The 12,586-nt window shown below is 38.2% G+C and overlaps 1 long non-coding RNA gene across 7 annotated transcripts in view; it reads left to right on the top strand.

The window, feature by feature from the left end:
• Nucleotides 1–12,586, top strand: part of LOC110356328 (uncharacterized) — a 244,019-nt gene that overhangs the window by 54,099 nt on the left and 177,334 nt on the right. The window lies entirely within an intron of this gene.

The raw sequence follows: 12,586 nt of genomic DNA, 5'->3' as shown, positions 1-12,586 counted from the left end.
TTGGATAGAACTGAATCTAAAAAGATATTATTAAGGAATCCGGTATTTTTCTAACTGTTTATTACCTGATTCAGACACATTTCTGCAGTAGAAAACCAGCAGTGGTCATCTGTAAGGCACTGCAGATAAATCTATGGGACTTGTTATAGCTAGGGAGCTCACCAATGTGTTCTTTCCTGTGGAGTCTGACAGTATTTATTTGGCCGTGGGACAAATGAAGTGCAAGGGTGGACAAGTGGCTGAGAAGAGGGGCATGTGGCATTCCACTTCACCTACAAGCTTTGTATTTCCTTTTGCTCTGTGAATCAGTGTGTGTCAGGTATTCTGGGCTTTCATCTTGTATGCTTAAACTTACAGATGTCTGCGGAAGTAATGTGCACTTCAGGAGAGTTCTTTGAGTTGTGATGTTCCCTGTGCTACTTTAATCAAATGCTATGGGAAGTAATGTACTTGCTGCAACAAAACTTTTAACAAAACTTTTAATGGGTGCCACTGAAGTTTCTGGTTCAAAGCTGATGAAAGTTTTGCATTTGTCTGAGGTAGGTCGTTTCAATTAAAAACATTAAAGATGCATTATATTGTACTAGCTACTAAGGGGAAAGGCGTCAACTTTTGTAAATAGTTCTTAACTTTTGTCCCCCATTTGCAGAGGCTAAAAAATGTTGGTTGCAATGGGAAGAAGGAAGCTGTCCTGCTAGTAAAGTATTGAGCTACTTGGTTGTGTCTCAGAGCACCTGGTTATGTTCACTACACAGGCACATGCATTTAGCTGCTGGATATGTTGAAGCTTTCTTAAAAACATGGAAAAGTCTCTCTCTGATTGCTTGGGGATATTTTGTGCTTCTCTAAGCTGGTTTGTGATTTGATCCTTATGTTTTTTTCATGTTCTTTTAGTTGCATTGTAATTGTGTAAGGTGCTCTGCTACATAATATTCTGTAATGATGACTTCTTTGGCTTTTGTTTAGTTGTGAAATGATGCCCTGGCCTAAATGGTGAACACCAGCAATCACGACGGAATAGCTGAGGCTGAATAAGTGCTTTCTCTGATGCTCATTAGATGGAGAAGTATGTCCCAGACATACAGACGTTAACTAATAACTCTTGATGCATAGGGGAAGTGAGTGATTGCTGTACTTTTTGTTCTTGTAATGATGATGTGTGTGCATTTTGTAAGATACCTGCCTAAGAATAATTTTCAGTGATACTTTTGTTAGGGAGCTTTTTTTCTTTTGTGCTTGTGATTCATCCTTTTCAGTACCTGAGTTGCTCAGAGAACGTGTTCAGCTTACTTAAGTTTCACATTTAGGTTAAGATAGCTTTCTGTCTTGTTCTGTGTGATATTATATTTTCCATTACGTGTACTTACAAGTTTCTGATCTTTAAAGGTGGCATTGTTTGGTGAATTTCTCAAACACTTCTAGTTACAGACACAGGTATGGGACATGTTGTTTTACTCTTTTCTGTGGTCTAGTGAGAGAAAGCTGGTATGAAATCTTGATTAAAAAGTCCTAAAATGCAGATTATGAATCTCTTCTTACACTGTGTTCAGCAGGTTTATATCTGATAGAAATATTAATCTATTAAGTTACTCATAAGCGTTGTCTAGTCTAAAGAGAAGAACTTTTAAAACTTCTTAAACTATTTGTTACCAGACATATAGTTACTGTATTAAAATGTTGCCGAAGTATAAATGGGCATGGCAAATGAAATACGTGTACGACATACACAGAAAAGTGAGTGGATAACGGAGAACACTTTCTCCATTAGTGAAAAATATTAGAAGCATATATGTTATGTGATTTTTTTCTTTTTTTTTTTGTTACCTTGTTATGCAAAACATAATGTGATCTTTTTTTCAATGTAGTCAATTCCCTTCCTGTGCTTCCTGGTGCAGGCTTTCCCGAGCACAGGCTTTCTAGATGCTTGTAGTTTTCCTGTGTGGAAGAGAAGGATTCCTTTCAAAGGCTTTTCCAGTTCTCTATCTACTAATGAACTTCACAACTCTGTGCTTCTATCCTATATAAAGTGCTTCCTGAGGAATAATAATTTTTAATCAGGGGAAGCTTCAAGCAGTTGGAGATTAAGAAGCTTAATTTATGAAATTTCAGATTCATTTTTTTCTTTCATCTTTTGGTTAGAGAAGTTCAGAAGTTTTATAGTAAAAATATTTTGAGAAAACAATTTCTTATAAACATTCACACTTTAAAATATTGAAAAGAAGTTGTGAAATGTGTAAACCAGGTATTTATGTTAGTAAAATGTAACATTTTTTTGACTCAAAATTACTTTTGTTTTAGAAATATGAATATCTGATAAGAAATACTAAAAATGTTCAAAGGTATCAAGTGATGCTTTTCTTTTTGGCTAAACACCATTAAAATATTTTTGGGAAGGAAGAGATTTTCATCTTGCCAAGATTTTTGATTGACAACTTAGATCAATGGGAGCTGGTATTAAAATCCTGAAGGCTTTCAGTTGTGTTACTTACATTTCTCTTCTGACCTTCTCATACTCTTTGTTTGACATAAGTGGTTTCCCCACTGTTAAAATTACTCATTTTCTTAATGGCTCAGAAGTGTTGCTTTCAAAATAATAATCCTGTGTTTCCAAAGCTCGCCCTTTCCTTTCCAGAAACACTAGCAATATTAATCTTCATGAATAATCGGAGCACTGCGTTTCAATGGGTATTTAATGTTAAATCAATTTCTATTGGTGTCTCTAAATGGATGTACTTTATTTTCATGAGGCTTTCATGGCTATTTGGTAACACAAACAGAAAAGACTCCCATCCTTCAGACAGGAGTACTTTTCTGCTTTGTAGCAGTATATAAGTTGTTTCTCCCTGTTTCTTGCTGTGGTGCTGGTGGATTTATCACATATAACAGTGTTTTTTTTCTTTCTCTGAAGCAGAATATTCCAGTTACAGGATAGTCATTCAGGAAAGCCATTTTTTTAGGCTTTAATACATATTTAAAGAAAACCTCTCAGTCCCCCTTCTTTTTAGATACTTTTGCAGAGGGACAATTGTGTGATTAAGTCATTGAGGTAATAGCTTTCTTTCTGTGCATTTGCCTCGTATTTTAAAAATATATCCATGGGCAAAAAGCAGATTGACCTGAAATGTTTTCCTTTTCATCTCTATTTCATAATGTCACAATTTATACCACTTTAAGGTTTAGGATGTGTAGCGTCAAATATCTTTGGCAAGACACTGAGCTGCTTTACAGGCATCTTCCTTGACTTTGTCAGAAATCAAAGCTTCTCGGTACTTCAGAGAACAAAGCTCTTCTGCGGTGTGAAAAGACCTTCCTTAGTGTGAACTAAATGACTCAAACACAGAAGAGAAACAGAGTGCGATGGTCTAGACCCTTGGTGTCAGCCTTTGGTTTCTCAGCTGACGAGAGGCTAGTGAGTTCCAACTGTAATGGTGAGGATTTCTGTTTAAGTTCAGCTCTAGTAAGTCCATCTCACACAACACACTAAACTGACCTCCAATGTCAGATGTGTTATCAGGGTTACTTCAAAACACTGTAGGCAGAATAATGCTCATTAATAGCTTTTAGATTAAGTGCAAAAGCAGATTTCTTGCTCGTTAATACATTAAACTTTAAAAATTTTTCTGTGTAAGTAATTTTGCCTATTACAAGTCCTAGCTTTTATGCAGCTAGGGAGCAATGTCTGTGTTTTTGAAATATTAGGACTGTTGCTGTGTTGCTCATGGTCAAGATTTCCATGCAGGATGCTGGCATTAGTATGTACTGAAGGATAAATAACAGATAATTGTAGAACAAAAATCACTTAAAGATCATAAAATGTCTGTCAATAAGGTAAATAAGTGCACTAAAAGCTAGTAGTTCCAGGGTGGAACTTAGGCAGGGTGAAACAAAGACAAAATAGTTGTAGCAGAAGCCAGGCTGCTGTGCCAACTGCTGCCTCTGTTGGTGTGCTCTGTGTCCACAGGTAAGGATTTGACTGGCTGTGAAGCACATTGTGTTTTCAAAATGTCACAAGGTCTTGTGAACAGACTTGCTGTTACATTTCTGATAATTCTCAGATTTCTCTGAAACACCCACTGTTGCACATTGGGTAAAGCCTTTTCTCTTCCATTCAGTAAATTAAATAATTTGAACAGCTTAGCGGAAATACCTAAACTCTCATTCATGATTGAATGCTAACAGTGTTCTCTTTTTTTCATCTCTTTCAAAAAATCTTGTCATTTATAGCTACATAATTTTTTAAAAAATCTCAATGGGTGCCTTAGGAGCAAAACTAAGAAAAACAATGCTTTATGCTTTCATCTTTATACCTGAGTGAATATAAATGAAACTATATAGTGAAAATATCTTGGTGGATTTTGCTCAGTTATATCAGAGTGAACCCTCTGTAATTTAATTAATGTTGTTGCATGGAGTTGAAAGGAATACAGCGTTTGGTCCCATGTACTCTCTCACAGATCATGTGGAGATCTTGCAAGGGGGAAACAGGCATTGTATTTTTCCACAGGGAGAACCAGGAGACATTTTGAAAGCCTTTTTTAATCAAGTTGATTAATACTATTAGGAAACCTATTTTCATCTGCCAGTCACTTCTCGTGTTACATTTACATTGTAAGCTCATTGAAGCAGATGGTTTTGTTCCCTGTTGTGTGAGGTGTGCATCTCAGTGGATCTTACTGCCCAAGTTCTTGTCATGGAGCATTATTTACTAAGAGAAATAAGTACAATGCTTATATATTTTGATTGTAAAATAGTAATTATTTCTTCTGTCTTACTACCACTATTAGATGAGACACCAATTCCTTATCACGATTTTCAGTGTCATGTTATCCCAGTGCCTTCTGCAGGCACAGTTTAACATATAAAAAGAATATTGATACCCTTTTTTTCTATTTTTATACCTTTTCTGCTTTTTTTTTTTTAATGTAAAGGTCTTTGAAATAAAATGAATAATCAAATACTTATTTGAGTCTTATTTAAAAGCTTTTGTATTAATCATTCCAGGGCACACAATGGGAGAAACATAATACAGATACATAACTGTAATCATTAGCTGGTGTTTGCTGTTTTGAGTCTGTATTAGCCAATAATTTTTTTCTCGTTCAATACCAAAGCATCTTCTGCAATTCTCATCTCTAGCTTATGAACAAATTGAGTTATGCCCTTCCCATCTACAGAGTTTGAGACAAGCCTTCTCACCAAGGAAGAGGAGCTATAAACTAATGTTTCTCAGCTATAGTGACCTAACTGTAACACACCCTTTTATAGAGGTAACTGTAATTCAGTAAAACTACTTCCAGGCTACCGTACAAACAGAGACTATACACATAATCAACAAGAGGAGCAAGACAAGAGAGATAATTTACATACACAGACAAATACGAAACTGATGGCTCTAACACTATTTTATCTATTGGAGAAAAATAGGAAACTTCAGATATTTGCAAGGGACTGAATTTCATCCCCTTTTTACACTGCAGTAGTGTGATTTTGTGATGCACTCAGCCAAACTGTGGAAGGAGAAGAGAGCAAAGTACAGTTTTGATTATTCATATAATGGTAAAGTCTGGCCCTGTGCATCAGTGATTTTTGTGATATGTTAATTACATATGCTAATTTAATTTGTGTGCAGCCTTGGGTTTTTAAAAGCATCCAGCTCATACTCAGCTGTCCCATGTGTCAGATGATCTCAGGATAGTTCTGCTGCTTTTTTGGGGATTGGCTGGCTCATAAGAGCTGACCCCAGCATAGGCAACAAAATTCTCTGCCTTTTCAGTCTGATTAAATATCCCCCCTATAAAGGCAGCAGATGAAGCTTCCTGTTAGTTTGGGAAGGATCTATATCACATCCAAAAAAGAGAAAAGGCATTGTACAGACTAGGAGAATGTCTTGAGAGTTGGCAGTGCTATTACTGCTGTGAGCACCAACTAGAGCTGCGTGATTGCAGGGGCTGTGAGCACCAGCTAGAGCCGTGTGATTGCTGGGGGTCTGCCAGGGACACACAAGTAGCTCCAGCTGAGGTTCAAGTGTGGTGCAGAATCTGGCTCCTCACCTCATGACTTAGCACTCTGCAGCATGTTGGTGTGCAGGCTCCTCCTGTGGCCTGAGTGGTATGTTAGAATTGCTACCTTTGCAGTTCCCCAACACCAGTGTACATTTCTCCAGTGGTAACACGTTCCAAAATTTCAAATTCATAGCTAGCAGGCGAAAAGTACCTTCTTATTCCAGTCTATTTCATTTTTTTTTTCCTCCTCACCTTCAGGCAGGAGCTGTGGTCCTTGCAGAGTTCAAGGCCTTGACATGTACTCTGCCTCCTCAGCAAAGTTAATTTAGTGTTTGACTGTAATTTCTATTAGCTCTGGTAGTGTTTGGAAAGACAGATGTAATGTTAACAATGCTTTGTCAATTAAAACATCAAGGCCTGTCCTAATATATGCAGAAACACATGGTGACCTGTGTAAGAGGAATTTAATTTTGTTTCTGTTTTCAATTACCCTTAAAATAAAGGTCTCCTGTGTGTTTTGCTACATGATCTGGAAGTTCCTTTATTACCCCAGAGGCCTCAAAAGAATTAAGGCCCTTCTGCAATTGTTAGTCTCCAAGCCAAATTTATTCAGTAGAACAAGATCATGGATTTTGGGCTGAAGATCATATTACATTGATTAGGAAAATGATGACCTAGATCCCTTCAAAGCTGTACCTCAAAATGATGCACACTTTTCTCTATCATATCAACCTCTGATGCATCCCTGTGGGTTTCTGTTGAAATACTCACCTGCCAATGGGAGAGGGGGCTGGATTATTAGCATCCGATTATTTGGTTGTCTCAGCATCCCATTTCTGAACTCCTGTTGGGTGTTTATTATATCACTTGGAAATTCTTGCAAGGATCCGAGCTCTGTGAATGGCCTCAGAGCTATCATGGAAAGGGCAAGGTGCATCAGGAAATTGCATAATTCTTTTCCATGGATGAAACTCATAGATTTCACTCAAGGTCTTTTTCCTTCCCTGGAACTTGTGTGCATTATTTGTTCTATTTCAAATAATTTGTATAATGCCCACATTGGTATGTTAATGTGGTGGGCAAGACAAATGGAATTGCTTGATAGAAAGCAATTAGAATTGGGACCTATTGCTCCTGCTTCATTTGGATTTCTAGATCTACATCAAGATGAGCTGTAGAGTTCTCTGTGGCAGAGTGTGCGGAGATGAGACCACGCTGGGAAACCTGTTGGGTTGCATTGCAACTCCTCCACAGGCTCAGGGTCAGGCTGCTTTTGAGTTGAAACAAGGAGAGGTTGCCCAAAGATCTTGTTATGGCAGGAAGATGGGAAGTGAGTAGGGTGTGTGAAGAGTTTTACCATCACCTTTGGACCTGGCAGAGCCAAAGGTTCTAAAATGTAAATGTTAAATGTAAATGTAATAGTTTAATAGTAACTTATGTTTCTGTGGACTGTAACTGCCCTTTCATTTGCTGGGTTTCGTTATACTGCCATTCAGAACTCAACCTTTCCATTCATGCCTATGGGCATATCCTCGAAAAGAGGAATAAATTGTAACATTTTAGTATTTCTGCTGGCTTCTATATAGCCTCTAACAGTAGAGTAAATGCTACTCTATGGCTCATCATTTTTGGAACGTACTTATACCAAGATTTTAAAAGGAAAAAAAAATAACCGAGCCCATATATCCAGGTTCTGTAGCAAATTGTTTAAATCCTCCCGAGCTGACGTGAGCTTATTCCTTATATAGAGCTGTAACAAACAGGCTTCTGGTTGATCCTGCTGTTGTATTGGGTGATCTACTATCACCTGGGGGTGGGAGCTGACTGGGTGTAACATGAGCCACATCTCTTCCTTGCATGCTGCTGACTACAGAAACTGCCATAATTCAGTTACCTTACCCTAGTAGGACAGACAGCCTTGCTACAGACAATTAAAGAGAATTTCCTAATCAGCCAGCCTAGTACTTGGGAATACAGGGCACTGGTGCTTTAAGTGTTTGAATAGGAGATACCTTTATAAAGAAACAATAGAAATATATTAGAAGCTCTTTTTTTTGAAGCTTTTGGATTTGTTTGGTAATTCCTGTTTTCTTCAGTTGTTCATGTTATTTTTAAAAAGCATTTAAAAAGTTTTCTGTATGATAATGTACTTGAAGACTGTTGTTTTTAAGCTGATTCAATGATTCAGTGTTTGGTGTTCATCATGGGTGGTTTGTTGCACAATATGGGTATGGAAATGTGCTTCTGGTATCTTTCAGACATGTAATATAACTTGTGCCAAAAATCAGAACAGTCTGGTTTGTGAATTCAGCATTCAGATAGCAAATAATACAACTTATAAGAGCTAGGATAATTATTTTTCTGGATTTGCAAAAATGTTAGTGTAACTGACAAGTTCTGTTTATTGATCCAATTCATTTAAAACTTGGATAAATCTGGACAATTTTGTCAGATATTTGCCAGTTCAAACCATTTACCTGGATAGTTGTTTTTGAACTTGTAATTGCAGTCCCGGTGGGGGGATACTACTCTTCTTTGGGATGTAAAGCAGTTGGGTTTTGTCTTTGGGCAGGATTATGCAGCTGTAAATGCCACAGCAGCCTGTAGCCAAACTCATTGTGGGTATTGCCACCACTTCTCCATTTTTAGATGCAGTTTGATAAGCTGCCATGATGACCAAGAAGTCAAATGCACAACAACCTCTGACTCTGCTGTGTAGTTTCTTTGTTGAAAGCTTAATCCATCTTTCTGTGATGCCTGATCAGTGCTTCTGAGGAAGTGCTAAGAGGATGTTTGACCAGTGACACCAGGGTATTTAGAGGGCTGATCTCTTTTGCGATGAGGGAACATCTACAGTCTTCTGAAACCATCCAACGTTGCTAGAAGGCAGAGTGCTGTGTCCATACTATATGAGAGACTGACATAGAGCAAGCTGGGCTAAATTTTGTGCTAATGGAAGCTACCTCAGAGTCCCCTCAGTGCCTCCTGTGTTTTGCCTCAGGAGCAGACCAGAAGGAAGGGATTAGAACTGTGGTCTTAAGTTAATATGGGAAAGCTATTGTGGAACCACAGGAAAATGAGAGGCATATGAATATTGGCTGTGAGGAGAAATATGTCTGTTTTCTGTGATACAAGTTCACAACAATCAGCTATAACTATACCCCAGGCTTTCCCCGATTATTCAAGTTGTTCAAACAAAGAGAAGATTTTAAACTGTGCTTGAAAAGGGGTGTTTGAGGGTTTTGCTTATTCATTTGGCTTGTCACATTCACCTGAAGACCAGACTGCTCTTCTTGGGCTCAGGATGACCTGAACACAGTGAAAAATGAAGCAGTTGACTTGAGGAGAAGTTTGGGAGAAGGCATTGTGTGAGTGAGTTGTTTGCTAAGACAGTACTAGGGAGAATCGTTGGCATTTTTTGAGAGCATGGCAGATGGTTACACTGAGTTATTTTTTTTCCTTAGTATACACTGTTTTGCAGTGTGGAGATGGCTATGTGTATTATAAGGATACTGTGTGTGTGATACTGGATATGCAAAATGGTCCAGCTTTGGCAGTATGGGTGAGTTTACCTCTGGTAATTTAGTAGTTTGGTAAATTTTAGCCCTCATAGAGCTTTATGTTGACATGTCTATGCCATTTTTTAATACCTAAGCTTATCTGCTGCTATCTCCAAAATATCTTTACATCCTATTAGTTTTACAGGGATTATGTGCCTAACAAGCTATGAAAAGTAGTCTTTGCCCCAGGGACAAGCCGTTTACCTTGCTAGCTCTTTCCTTTGCCAATACTGGTCCTGCTGCCCCATACATATTAGCTGGGTAGGTGACCGCCAAGGCATTTGTTAGTAGCCCTGAGGGTGCTGAGGTGCAGGGCATAGGAAGAGATCAGTTCCTTTCTGCCTTTTTGAAGTCACCAAGCCCCAGGAGAGCTGCTCCGGGTGGGTAGCCTCACCTGGCCCATCACTTCTTGGTGATACACTTGCCTAAATGTTTTTAAAGTTCCAGAGTTGAACAAAATGAGTAAACACTATGAACATATTAGAACACACTTCTGAATACAAACCTTCCTTTCTCTAGTGCAAGGCCACAGCAGCACCTTTGAACTGCAAGGTGTTGCTGGCTGTTAAGTTTTTCCATTAACATCCAAGAGGTAGTTTCAGGATTGCAGAGAGGACAGAGTGGCTGGCTGGGCTGCTCTGTGAAGTCCTTTGATGCTGGAACATTTTGCTGTCCTTGACCTCATCTGGCAGGGCCTGTGCCAGTCTGGAAGATGCTCTGCAGAAAGTTTTCCTTTGCATTTGAGAAGCAGCTTGCTTGGAGGCTTGCTGTGTGTATAGTGTCTACAGACTCGATCTGTTAGTTCATTTGCATGTCATTACATGTGTGGGCAATGTTACAGAAGAGCTGCTGATTGATAGCATTCAGTTGGTGAATGCCTATTGATTCAATGATTAGTTTTTTTAATATCTAAAGTGTGCAAATCCAAGCAAGCTGGACAACATGAATTTTCAAAGTAGTGTGCATTGGAAATACAATTCTGACTGATGCTGGTGTCCCTTTTTGTTTGCATCACAAATATTGCAGCAAAAAACTTACTGCTGGGAAACCGGGAAATAGGGATTCCAGAGCCTGTGTTACAGAGTACTCATAACAGGCAGGTTTGATATTTGTAAATGTAACCATTTGCTTTGGGAGATCTGATTCCACTTGTAATCCAATGTGCATGTTTCTGTAATACAGAGAGGAGAGAGGCAATTCAATTAACCAATAACAGCATACCATGTGATATATGAACCCATCTGAAACAACTTGAATACCCGCAGCAACTGCTCATGGACTGATAATTATTTTTGACTCTACCCAACAAATCATTTTGAATTATGAACATAGAACTACTTGAATCTGCTCATGAACAAGATGACTTAAATGGAGCTAAACACATTATTTGATACAATGAACTCACGCAACATTTGTAAACAGTGGTTTCTCCTAAGCAGGATTTCCTGCATCTTTTATAGCAACATATGGAGATATTCATTAGCAAACTGCACATAGTAATTTGGACTCTAAATGCAAGCTGATTTTGAACTAGATGAAGCAGTAGAGCAGATTTAAATTTCTACCTGAGCTGAGGCAACTTCAAAAGTCTTGAAATAAATGCAACGGGAACAAGTATTTCTATAAACTCTGTAGTTTCTGCAGAGAACAGCCTGAAAGGTTCTGGAATTTATATCTTTGAAATAGAAGGTTCTTGTTTACTGCTGCGAAAGAAATTCACTGGTATTAAAGGGGAAACACCCACATCCAAAACATACCTGAATGTTTTTATCTAGATTAAAAAAAGATGACTTCTCAAACTTGTTTTGCTCTCCTTTTCTATACTAGCTCCTGTTGTATGTTACTTTTGAAAATACATATTAGTATTGGTGAATTACCTTCCTCAATGGACACATTAAGTTATCAGATGTAACCATGCTGCAAATGACTCATGGCTATGTGCCTCCTAACCTTGACAATAAGATGGAAGGGAGATGATCAAGGGATTCCAATCAAACAGCTGCAGACTGCAATCTACTGCGTGCATCTTATATGAGTACTCTAAGCATACTCGGAGTTCAATTTTATTTTCAACGCCATGCTTTTATATGGAAGAATTGAGAAAAAGGTATTATAAATCTCTCTTGAATGATTTTCAAAGATTTGTGTTTACATGTAATCAAGTTTAGCTTTTTGTTACTCTGTTTGTTTTAAGTTTTTTTACAAGTTTAGCCAATGTCAAGGGATTGACGGAGAAAACTGATGCTGAACATGAATCTCTCGAGATACAAAAGTTAAACCTGTCTTATACCAAGGGAACCTCACTGCAAAATGGTAGTTCAGAGAGTAATGAAGTCTTTTCATCGGATAAACGTTTTAGAGGCAGACCCCAGTACGAGCCTGGGCTAAAGTATTAGGAGGAGGACTCACGTTTCAGAAGATCTTTCGTGATGCTGTTGAATTGTAGGTATTTGAGAGTTTTGTTATGCCCCTCGCAGTTAGAACCTACCTCTGTGTATGTCTGTTTTCCTTAACTCACCTCTCAGCTTGTTGGCACAAGCTGAGCATGACTTGATTTCCTCTGCCTTCAGTGAGGTGTGTCAGGAGGTCTATGATGAACTTTAGAGTGACCAGGACACTTACCAAAAATGTGTTTGCAGAAATGGTCCTTCAAATGCAACCTGCTGTCAGTCACAGCTTTTGCTGTGCTACTTGTTTGAACTGTGTAACCCTTCATGTTTTTTGAGGCTGAGGCAGAGATGGATTTGTACCATGCATCATTGTAGTGTTTTGTTAAGGCAATGCTGTGATTAAGAACACAGATTTTTTCATTTGTTGTACAAGAATAAACTGTAACTTTAGAGGAGAACTGCAGGAATGCTGAGGTGTTTTTGACACCTCTATCCCACCAAAATATAGTGAGATTATAAATGGATTACTTGTCCAGGAGCTCATATCCTAAAACTCTTAGTAAAGTGGAATTGTTTCACTAATTAAAGACAGATGTGAGGAAGTCACTATTATTTCCTCAATATTTGTCACCCA

Source organism: Columba livia, chromosome 4 (genome assembly GCF_036013475.1).
Source record: "Columba livia isolate bColLiv1 breed racing homer chromosome 4, bColLiv1.pat.W.v2, whole genome shotgun sequence".
NCBI lineage: Eukaryota > Metazoa > Chordata > Aves > Columbiformes > Columbidae > Columba > Columba livia.
The sequence above is the reverse complement of the archived record's forward strand: the minus strand, read 5'-3'. Positions and strand labels throughout refer to the sequence as shown.